Source organism: Hemiscyllium ocellatum, chromosome 11 (assembly GCF_020745735.1).
Source record: "Hemiscyllium ocellatum isolate sHemOce1 chromosome 11, sHemOce1.pat.X.cur, whole genome shotgun sequence".
NCBI classification, from domain to species: Eukaryota; Metazoa; Chordata; class Chondrichthyes; order Orectolobiformes; family Hemiscylliidae; genus Hemiscyllium; species Hemiscyllium ocellatum.
The window spans coordinates 73,054,935-73,067,356 of NC_083411.1; the positions used below are offsets into that span (position 1 = coordinate 73,054,935).

At 47.1% G+C, this 12,422-nt stretch overlaps 1 protein-coding gene across 1 annotated transcript in view; it reads left to right on the top strand.

Annotated features, from left to right (window-relative positions):
* The first annotated feature begins 3,334 nt into the window (after nt 1-3,334).
* Nucleotides 3,335-12,422, top strand: part of LOC132820458 (fibronectin type-III domain-containing protein 3A-like) — a 142,671-nt gene continuing 133,583 nt past the window's right edge. Inside the window, exon 1 of the mRNA XM_060832610.1 lies at nt 3,335-3,505. The gene's annotated coding sequence lies outside the window, so the exon portion shown is untranslated. The remainder of the gene's footprint in view (nt 3,506-12,422) is intronic.

Below are 12,422 nucleotides of genomic sequence, written 5' to 3' on the forward strand. Positions count from 1 at the left end.
CAGCAGCATTATGCACAGTGACCCTCTCCAGCAGCAGAAGTATGCTCACTGACCCTCTCCAGCAGCAACAGTATGCACATTGACCCTCTCCATTAGTAGCAGCAATATGCACAATAACCCTCCCCACCAGCAGCAATATGCACACTGACCCTCTCCAGCAGCAGCAGCAATATGCACAATAACCTTCCCCAGCAACAGCGTACTAACCCTCTCCAGCAGCAGCAGTATGCACACTGACCCTCCCCACCAGCAGCAATATGCACACTGACCCACTTCAGCAGCAGCAATATGCACAATAACCTTCCCCAGCAACAGCGTACTAACCCTCTCCAGCAGCAGCAGTATGCACACTGACCCTCTCCAGCAGCAGCAGTATGCACACTGACCCTCCCCAGCAGCAGCATGTATACTGACCCTCTCCAGCAGCAGCAATATACACACTGACCCTCTCCAGAAGCAACATGCACACTGACCCTGATGAAGGGCTTTTGCCCGAAACGTCGATTTCGCTACTCGTTGGATGCTGCCTGAACTGCTGTGCTCTTCCAGCACCACTGATCCAGAATCTGGTTTCCAACATCTGCAGTCATTGTTTTTACCTGTACACTGACCCTCTCCAGAGCAGCAGCAGTATGCACACTGACCCTCGCCAGCAGTAGCAATATGCACACTGACCATCTCCAGCAGCAGCAATATGCACACTGACCCTCCCCAGCAGCAGCATATGCACACGGATCCTCTCCAGCAGCAGCAGTATGCACACTGACCCTCCCCAGCAGCAGCAGTATGCACATTGATCCTTTCCAGCAGCAGCAGTATGCACACTGACCCTCGCCAGCAGCAGCAGCACACTGACCCTCTCCAACAGCTGCAGCACAATGACCCTCTCCAGCAGCAGCAATGTGCACACTGACCCTCTCCAGCAGTAGCAGTGTGCACACTGACCCTCCCCAGCAGCAGCACTATGCGCACTGACCCTCCCCAGCAGCAGCAGCAGCAGTAGCAGTATGCGCACTGACCCTCCCCAGCAGGAGCAATATGCACACTGACCCTCCCCAGCAGCAGCAGCATGCACACTGGCCCTCGCCAGCAGCAGCAGTATGCACACTGACCTTCTCCAGCAGCTGCCGTATGCACACTGACCCTCCCCAGCAGCAGCAGTATGCACACTGACCCTCCCCAGCAGCAGCAGTATGCACACTGATCCTCTCCAGCAGCTGCAGTATGCACACTGACCCTCCCCAGCAGCAGCAGTATGCACACTGATCCTCTCCAGCAGCAGCAATATGCACACTGACCCTCGCCAGCAGCAGCAGTATGCACACTGACCCTCTCCAGAGCAGCAGCAGTATGCACACTGACCCTCGCCAGCAGCAGCAATATGCACACTGACCCTCCCCAGTAGCTGCCGTATGCACACTGACCCTCTCCAGCAGCAGCAGTATGCACACTGATCCTCTCCAGCAGCAATATGCACACTGACCCTCGCCAGCAGCAGCAGTGTGCACACTGACCCTCTCCAGCAGCAGCAGTGTGCACACTGACCCTCTCCAACAGCAGCAGTATGCACACTGACCCTCTCCAGAGCAGCAGCAGTATGCACACTGACCCTCGCCAGCAGCAGCAATATGCACACTGACCCTCGCCAGCAGCAGCAATATGCACACGGATCCTCTCCAGCAGCAGCAGTATGCACACTGACCCTCTCCAGCAGCAGCAGCTGCTGCAGCACAATGACCCTCTCCAGCAGCAGCAATGTACACACTGACCCTCCCCAGCAGCAGCACTATGCGCACTGACCCTCCCCAGCAGCAGCACTATGCACACTTATCCTCTCCAGCAGCAGCAGCAGCAGCAGTAGCAGTATGCGCACTGATCCTCTCCAGCAGCAGCAATATGCACACTGACCCTCTCCAGCAACAGCAGCAGTATGCGCACTGACCCTCCCCAGCAGCAGCAGCAGCACACTGACCCTCTCCAGCAGCAGCAGCAGCACACTGACCCTCTCCAGCAGCAGCAGCAGCACACTGACCCTCTCCAGCAGCAGCAATGTGCACACTGACCCTCTCCAGCAGCAGCAATGTGCACACTGACCTTCTCCAGCATCAGCAGTATGCATATCTACCCTCTCCAGTAGCACACTGACCATCTCCAGCAGCCACAGCATGTACACTCACCCTCTCCAGCAGCAGCAGTATGCACTCTGACCCTCTCCAGCAGCAGCAATATGCACACTGATCCTTTCCAGCAGCAGCAGCAGCACACTCACCCTCTCCAGCAGCAGCAATGTGCACACTGACCCTCTCCAGCAGCAGCAGTATGCACTCTGACCCTCTCCAGCAGCAGCAGTATGCACTCTGACCCTCTCCAGCAGCAGCAATATGCACACTGATCCTTTCCAGCAGCAGCAGCAGCACACTGACCCTCTCCGGCAGCAGCAATGTGCACACTGACCCTCTCCAGCAGCAGCAGCAGCATGCACTCTGGCCCTCTCCAGCAGCAGCAGCAGCAGCAGCAGCAGCACACTGACCCTCGCCAGCAGCAGCAGTATGCACACTGACCCTCTCCAGCAGCCGCAGCAATGTGCACACTGACCCTCTCCAGCAGCAACAGTAATATGCTCACTGGCCCCTTCAGCAGCAGCACCCTGACCGCTCCAGCAGCAGTACCCTGACCGCTCCAGCAGCAGCACACAGACCCTTTCCAGCAGCAGTACACAGACCCTCTTCAACAGCAGCAGCATGCACACTGACGCTCTCCAGCAGCAGCTATATGCCCACTGACCCTCTGCTGCAGCAGCAATAATATGCCCACTGACCCTCCCCAGCAGCAGCAGTATGCCCTCTGACCCTCTCCAGCAGCAGCAATAATATGCCCACTGACCCTCTCCAGCAGCAGCAGCTAGATGCCCACTGGCCCTCTCCAGGAGCAACAGCTATCTGCCCACTGACCCTCTCCAGGAGCAACAGCTATATGCCCTCTGACCCTCTCCAGCAGCAGCAATAATATGCCCACTGACCCTCTCCAGCAGCAGCAGCTATATGCCCACTGGCCCTCTCCAGGAGCAACAGCTATCTGCCCACTGACCCTCTCCAGGAGCAACAGCTATATGCCCTCTGACCCTCTCCAGCAGCAGCAATAATATGCCCACTGACCCTCTCCAGCAGCAGCAGCAGCAGTTATATGCCCACTGGCCCTCTCCAGGAGCAACAGCTATCTGCCCACTGACCCTCTCGCGCTGCCCCGGACCAGCCTACGATAGGGGCGTGGCCTGTGCGGGTGCTGCAGCGGCGCGCATGCGTCCCCCGCATTCCAAGATGGCGCCGGTGGTACGGGGATTGCCGAGCGCTGACGTCTTGGGCAGTGAGTGAAGGGTTGCTGCTGGTGGGGGAGTGGGAGGAGGGGAAGGAGAGACAGGCAGACAGACAGAGCGAGGGAGGGGAAAAAAGGACAGCGGATGAAGCTGCGGAGGCCCTGCAGGACTGGCTTCAGTAACTTCGGCGGGGTAAGTTGGCTGTGAAGCCGGGTTGCTGTGTATTGCCAGACCGCTGGAAGTTTGTGTGGAGCGGGTGGCCCCTATTCCCACCCCCCCCCCCATCCCTCCCATTCAGCAGCATTACTTTCCACAACGTCGGGCTGCAAATGCCACGTATACTTAAACTGGCTTAAACTGTCCCAGTGCCATTCAGGGCATGGGGGTGGGTGGGTGGTGAAATCGCCTTCACCTCCCTTCCCCCCCCCCCCACCCTCAGCTCCACCTCCCCCCTCCCAGATCCAGTTTACCTGCAGCAGTGGACAGGCACCAGCTCGCTGTTCGCAGCACTGTACTGACTTTTATTTATTGACGTTATCCTGAACTGTTTCTCCCCCCCCCACATTTTATTGAGGCTGTGGTTGCAGTGCTTGCGAACCGAACGCCTCGGCAACTTGTGCCCAACAACTTGCCTTTTAAAAACTCTCAGTCGGCATTCTGGCTATTATTTTCATGTGTAATTTTTAATCTAGCTTCCTCGTTGAATGAATGTTGCCCCCTCCCTTCTCCTGCTCTGTAAACAGGCCTTGTTTATTGTACTTTTCGTTCCTGATGTGGCCGTTATTGTAGTAAGTGCTTCTTTTTTCCTTGTGCAAAGGGAAGCTTTTGAATGTATTTTTAGAGTTGAGATCATGCAAAATCTTGGGTAAAGAAAACTGATTTGAATACAGTAAAAAGCGGCTCGCTTATGTCCTGTGTTGTTTTGTATACGTCACCAAGAAAAATGTTCTGGCTGTCTAAAGGGAAGTTTTAAACTGTTTAGAAAGGTCTGAAATATGGTAATTAAAGGTTGTAGAGCTCTCTTTAGAAGAAAAACATTTTCAATAGCCAGAGCTAAAGTCTGAACCAATTAATATTGCCAATTGAGAGAACCTGTTTTTGTATTTTAATAGTTTTGATTCTTCACCAGTGAAAGGCTATTTTAATTTTTCACAGTTCTGTATGTGCACTTAAAGTTGCATATTCTGTGTGATTTGTTTTATCTTTTGTATGGGTTGCCAAAAATTATCAATATTGATACCAAACTCCATTCCTTCTAGTTTGGCTTTGCCAATCGGATTCAGAGAAGACTGCACTCCTTAACTGCTGTTATTTGAATCAGATATATTTAAAAGCAGTAGTATCTTTAATTTGGCTTATCATTTTCTCTAATGGTTTAAACAGATTTTGTTGAGATGGCACAGTGGTTTAAGTGGACTCCTTCTGTGCTGTTTCTTTCTGGCACACAGGCTGCCTGCAAGCTAATTCTACACTTCTAGAAATTTGTGTAAATCTAGGCACAAGTTAATGTTAATTATGCGTAGGTGTTAGAAACTGTTCCAAGTTGGTGTATTTTGCAATACTGTCAGAACCTCATTTATTCAAAAATATTTTGGAATTGGCAATGGAAAACAATTTTTTTAATATAATTGGCTATTTATTTTCCTTCAGGCAGTATCCTGTAATTAAATCTCCTGTCCTGGTTATTTCAAGCATATGCTGTTTTTATCTATGGATTCAATTTTATATTTCAAGTAGCTGCTTTAAAATTTCAACTGTGGATTGTGTCAAATATTTAAATCTCCTTACTATATAATAATCATATAACGTCACCTTTAACTGTCCTGAGGCATCTCTCAGATATGCAAGGGAGGTCCTGTGCTAAGAAAGGAGAGATTCTGCGGGTGGCTGAAATCTTTCTCAAAGTAATGTATTTGAAGTATTTTGAAAGAGCAGAGGAAGAGTTATTGAAGTTCTCGAACAATGGTATTGACTCCTTGATTTGAAGCTTTAGTCGGCTTTCAGCACCTCTCCTGTGTAGCTGTTCCCCAGGTGCCTTCCCAGACACTAGTTGTTAAGCAATTTAATTAGAAGGAGCTTTCCTGCCAAGCTCAGTCATTCTTTTCCTGGCATCCATGTCCAATGCGCACTTTATAGTGAGTTCTAGTACGGTGAGGTTGAAATTCTGGCTGATTTTCCCCTTTTTCCAAACTAAGCTGGCTCATTGGGAACTCAGCATTCTTTGGAAAAGATATCTGGGAATTTTTAAAGATGTTTGATTCATCTATCATGGGTTTGACTGAGAAAGTTACTGCTCTCACCTGGGCATTAAATGTCTTAAATGTTAATTTTTCTTTGATCTCACTATGGTAACGCTCACTAGCGCAAATAATGGAAGCAATCCATACTGACCCTCCCCAGCAGCAGCCTGTGGAGGCAGGTTCAATTGAAGAATTCAAGATGCTATGAGTAATTATTTGGCTATGAATGGTGTGGAGGGATATGGGGAAAAGGCAGGAGATTGACAGTAGATAATGTAATGATTGCAGGCATGATGGGCCAAATGGTCTACTGCACCTTTGTGATTCTGTGATCAGCCCTACCAACAAATTCTTCCAAACACTGGTGGGCTGCTGCACAAAAATGTAGTGTACCTCACATGGAGTCATAGAATCATACAGCACAGAAACAGACTGTTTGGTCCATGTCATCCATGCTGACCAGATATCCTCAACTGAACTAATCTCATTTGCCTGTGTTTAGTCCATCTCCCTCTGAACCCTTCCTATTCATGTACTTGTCCAAATGTGTTTGTAATTATACCAGCCTCCGTCACTTTCTCAGGCAGCTTGTTCCATATATGAACCACCTGTCTGAAAAATTGCCCCTCATGTCCCTTTGAAATCTTTCCCCACTCACCTTAAACCTATGCCCTCTAGTTTTGGACTCCCTTACCCTTGGAAAAAGATCGTGGGCTATTCACCTTATCTATACCCCTAACAGTTTTATGAACCTCTATAAAGTCACCCCATAGTCTCTGACACTCCAGGGGAAAAACATTCCATCCTGTCCATCCTTTTGTTAGAATTCAAACTGTCCAGCCCTGGCAACATCCTTGTAAATTTTTTTCTTTAGCCTTTTCTGTTTAACAGTATCCTTCCTATAGCAGAGTGGCTAGAATTGTAAGCAGTATTGTAAAAGTGGCCTCACTGGTATCTCTGCGACATGATCTCCAAACTGTAGTACTCAATGCTGTGTGGCAAGTGTGCCAAACGCCTGCTTCATCGCCCTGTCTACCTGCGACACCACTTTCAAGGAATTATGAACCTGCACTCCTTGGTCCCTCTGTTCAACAGCACTCCTCAAGGCCTTACCATGAACTGTATGAGTCCTGACTTGGATTCCCTTACCAAAATGCGACACCTCACACTTATTGAAAGTTAAACTCCATCTGCCACTTCTCAGTCCATCGGCCCATCTGATCAAGATCTCATTGTACTGTTAGGTGATGTTCTTCATAATCCACAATACCACCAATTTTGGTGTCCTCTGCAAACTTACTAACCATACCTCCTACATTCTCATCCAAATTGATAAATTGATGAGCAACAGTGGACCTAGCGCCAACCTTTGCGGCACACTGCTGGTTACAGGTCTCCAGTCTGAACAACAACCCACTACCACCACTCCTGTTTTTTACCATCAAACTGATTTTGTGTCCATTTGGCTGTTTCTCCCTGGATCCCATATGATCTAACATTATTTACAAATCTACCATGTGGGACCTCATCGAGCACCATGTTAATAACTAAGTGGGAAACATCTACTGTTCTGCCTTCATCTGTCACCTTGGTAATTTGATGACTTATGTATTTAATGAATGTGACCTGAACAAGTATGTTCAATATACTACAAGTCTGGGTGCTTATGAATATTCAGAGTTGAATAAGTAGCTTGGTGTCTAGGCAGATTGTGATGACTTTATGCATATACCACCTATACCTTAACGGCTGTCGTTGTCCACCACTAGATTGTAACGTGTAAGGTTTAATGTACACTGCCATCTCTGCTTTAACTCCGATATGTGCTGATAAAGCTGATTTTGCTGAACTTGCACTATAACTATGTAACCAACTACACACATAGCATTTCAGGCTACTTTAGTTATTGTTGGGTTTGATCCTGAAATCTTGTGCAGTCTATTTAGTTTGTGCTGTAGAGTTTGAATACCAGTTTCAATATTCATAGACTTATAGAATTCCTGCAGTGTGGAATCAGGCCATTTGGCCTAACAAGTTCACACTGACTCTCTGAAGAGTAACACATTCAGACCCATTCCCCTACTCTATTACTCTTCATTTAGCCCTAACTAATGCACTTAACCTACATATCCCTGAACACTATGGGCAATTCCCTACAGAGTGGAAACAGGCCCTTCAGCCCAACCAGTCCACACCTACCCTCCGAAGGGTAACCCACCCAGACCCAATTCCCTCTGACTGATGCATCAAACACTATGGGCAATTTAGCATGGCCAATTCACCTGACCCGCACATCTTTGGACTGTGGGAGGAAACCGGAGCATCCGGAGGAAACTCACGCAGACACGGGGAGAGTGTGCAAACTCCGCACAGTCACCTGAGACTGGAATCAAACCCGGGCTCCTGGTGCTGTGAGGTAACAGTGCTAACCACTGAGCCATCGTGGCATACTAATCTATGCAGATGATTGTTTTTATGAAGAGTCAAAAGGAATACTGATAAGACAACAGAAACAATCTCTCACTGCAAACTCAATATTTTACTATCTTAGGCTCTGTTTTTGTTTTGTGCTGACTAGGCACCCTTTCATTTGTTGCATGTCTTTTAGCAATTCATTGTTGCCTGGGATATGCTTATATGCCCTTTGTGACTCATCTGTCCATAACCACATTGATTTCCTCTTACGTGGGATCTTTTTGATTAATTCTGCAAAGACCAGACCTGGGTTTATGTGGAACATAAAACATTACAGTGCAGTAAAGGACCTTTGGCCTTCAATGTTGCATTGACCTGTGAAACTAATCTGAAGCCCATCCAACCTACGCTATTCCATTCCTGTCCATATGCTTATCCAGTGACCATTTAAGTGCCCTTAAAGTTGGAAAGTCTACTGTTGTGGCAGGCAGTAAAAGGTGTGAGATGATTCATTTTGGAAGGAGTAACAGGAATGCAGTGTACTGGGCTAATGGTAAGAATCTCAGTTGTCATACAGATGTACAGCATGAAAATAAACCCTTCGGTCCAACCTGTCCACGCCGATCAGATATCCCAACCCAATCTAGTCCTGCCTGCCAGCACCCGGCCCATATCCCTCCAAACTCTTCCTATTCATATACCCATCCAAATGCCTTTTAAATGTTGCAATTGTACCAGCCTCCATCACTTCCTCTGGCAGCTCATTCCATACATGTACCACCCTCTGTGTGAAAGAAGTTGCCCCTTAGGTGTCTCTTTATATCTTTCCCCTCTCACCCTAAACCTATGCCCTCCAGTTCTGGACTCCCTGACCCCAGGGAAAAGACTTTGTCTATTTATCCTATCCATGTCCCTCATAATTTTGTGAACCTCTATAAGGTCAGCCTCTGACGCTGTAGGGGAAACTGCCTCAGCCTGTTCAACCTCTCCCTATAGCTCAAATCCTCCAACCCTGGTAACACCCTTGTCCTTGTCAATCTTTTCTGAACTCTTTCAAGTTTCACAACATCTTTCTGATAGGAAGGAGACCAGAATTGCACACACTATTCGAACAGAGGCCTAACCAATGTCCTGTACAGCTGCAACATGACCTCCCAACTCCTGTACTCAATACTCTGACTAATAAAAGAAAGCATACAAAACGCCTTCACTATCCTATCTACGTACGACTCCACTTTCAAGGAGCTACGAACCTTCACTCCAAGGTCTCTTTGTTCAGCAACACTCTCTAGGACCTTACCATTAAGTGTATAAGTCTTGCTAAGAATGCAGCACCTCGCATTTATCTGAATTAAACTCCATCTGCCAGTTCTCAGCCCATTAGCCTATCTGGTCAAGATCCTGTTGTAATCTGAGGTAACCTTCTTCACTGTCCACTACACTCCAATTTTGGTGTCATCTGCAAACTTCCAAAGTATGCCTCTTATGCTCACATCTAAGTCATTTATATAAATGACAAAAAGTAGAGGACCCAGCACCGATCCTTGTGGCACTCCACTGGTCACAGGCCTCCAGTCTGAAAAAGAATTCTTCACCACCACCCTCTGTCTTCTACCTTTTGAGCCAGTTCTGTATCCAAATGGCTAGTTCTCCCTGTATTCTGTGAGATCCAATCTTGCTAATCAGTCTCCCATGGGGAACCTTGTCGAACACCTTACTGAAGTCCATATAGATCACATCTACCGCTCTGTCCTCATCAATCCTTTTTGTTACTTCAAAAAACTCAATCAAGTTTGTGAGACATGATTTCCCAAGCACAAAGCCATGTTGACTATTCCTAATCAGTCCATGCCTTTCCAAATACATGTACATCCTGTCCCTCAGGATTCTCTCCAACAATTTGCCCACCACCGACGTCAGGCTCACTGGTCTATAGCTCCCTGGCTTGTCCTTACCGCCCTTCTTAAACAGTGGCACCATGTTAGTCAAACTCCAGTCTTCCAGCACCTCACCTGTGACTATTGATACAAATATCTCAGCAAGAGGCCCAGCAATCATTTCTCTAGCTTCCCACAGAGTTCTAGGGTGCACCTGATCAGGTCCTGGTGATTTATTCCACCTTTATGCGTTTCAAGGCATCCAGCAGTTCCTCCTCTGTAATCTGGACATTTTTCAAGGTGTCACCATCTATTTGCCTACATTCCATATCTTCCATATCCTTTTTCACAGTAAATACTGATGCAAAATGTGAATTTAGTAGCCATTTTCTGTGGCTCTACACAAAGGCTGCCTTGCTGATCTTTGAGCGTCCCTATTCTTTCCCAAGTTACCCTTTTATATTTGTATAAACCCTTTGTATATAAATATATTTGTAAAAACTCTTTGGATTCTCTTTCGTTCTGTTCGCCAAAGCTATCTCATGTCCCCTTTTTGCCTTCCTGATTTCCCTCTTAAATGTACTGCCTTTATACTCTTCTAAGGATTCACTCGATCTATCCTGTCTCTACCTTACATATGCTTCCTTCTTTTTCTGAACCAAACCCTCAATTTCTTCAGTCATCCAGCATTCCCTATACCTACCAGCCTTTCCTTTCACCCTAACAGGAAAATACTTTCTCTGGATCCTTGTTCTCTAAGTTCTGAAGACTTCCCATTTTCCAGCCGTCTCTTTGTCTGTGAACATCTGTCCCCAATCAACTTTTGAAAGTACGTGCCTAATACTGTCAAAATTGGCTTTTCTCCAATTTAGAACTTCACCTTCTAGATCTGGTATATCCTTTTCCATCATTATTTTAAATCTAATAGAATTATGATCGCTGGCCCCAAATTGCTGCCATGTAGATGAGCAGAGGGGTCTCGGTGTCCAGGTACATGGATTCTTGAAAGTTGCCACCCACGTTGATAGGGTTGTTAAGAAGGCACATAGTGTGTTAGCTTTTAGTAGAGGAATTGAGTTTTGTAACCATGAGGTCATGCTGCAGCTGTACAAAACTCTGGTGCGGCCGCACTTGAAGTATTGCATACTGTTCTGGTCACTGCATTATAAGAAGGATATGGAAGTTTTGGAAAGGGTTCAGAGGGATTTACTAGGATGTTGCCTGGTGTGGAGGGACAGTCTTGCGAGGAAAGACTGAGGGACTTGAGACTGTTTTCGTTAGAGAAGAGGTTGAGAGTAACTTAATTGAGACATGTTACATAATCTAAGAGATAGGGTTGTCAGAGCCTTTTTCCTCGGATGGCAAGGCTAGCACGAGGGGTCATAGCTTTAAATTGAGGAGTGATAAATATAGGACAGATGTCAGAGGTAGTGTTTTACTCAGAGACTTAAAAGTAGTTCTGTGATTTACATATTAATGAACCGAAATCTGCAACCCATTCTAAAAAATGAAAGACTTAGCAGCAATCTAGGTTTGTTCAATGTATAGTTTTAATTGCATGACACTGAACCTTTCCTATAAATTCTGCCTTATGGTCCTGTCCCACTAGTTACCCGATGAAGGAGCAGCACTCTGAAAGCTAGTATTTCCAAATAAACCTGTTGGACCATAACCTGCTGTTGTGATTTTTAACTCTGATTTCTTTGGACACTTTTTACGCCACCTAACTGCAATTAATTTACATAGTTAGGCTGAGTGAATGTGGCTACTTTTGCTGCTGAAACATTTGAAATATATTGTAGTCATACAGATAGAAAAGATCTGTGAATCCATAGTGTTTTAAAACGACCTGGCAATGCAAACTTGTGCAAGGAAGCATTTGCCCCGTACTACTTGCTTTCTGATTTGATGTTCTCATCATCTTTCTGTTGTTACTTTTACAATGAAGATCTGAAATTGCAAACTAATGCTATGATAAACTAGGCAAAAGTGAGGACTGCAGATGTTGGAAATCTCAGTCTAGATTAGAGTGGTGCTGGAAAAACACAGCAGGTCAGGCAGCATCCGAAGAGCAGGAAAACCGACGTTTCAAGCAAAAGCCTTTCGTCAGGAATGAAGGCAGGGAGCCTCCAGGGTGAAGAGATAAATGGGAAGGGGGGTGGGGCTGGGGAGAAGGTAGCAAAGAGTACAATAGGTGGATGGGGATGATAAGTCAGAGAGGAGGGTGCAGTGGATAGGTGGGGAGAAAGATTGGCATGTAGGACACGTCATGAGGATGGTGCTGAGCTGGAATGTTAGAAGTGGGGGAAGGGAAATGAGGAAACTGGTGAAGTCCACATTGATGCCCTGGGGTTGAAGTGTTCTGAGGCGGAAGATGAGGTGTTCTTCCTCCAGGCGTCGAGTGGTGAGGGAGTGGCGGTGGAGGAGGCCCAGGACCTGCATGTCCTCGGCAGAGTGGGAGGGGGAGTTGAAATATTGGGCCACAGGGCGGTGGGGTTGATTGGTGCGGGTCTCCCAGAGATCTTCTCTAAAGCGCTCTGTGAGAAGACGTCCAGTCTCCCCAATTTTGAGGAGACC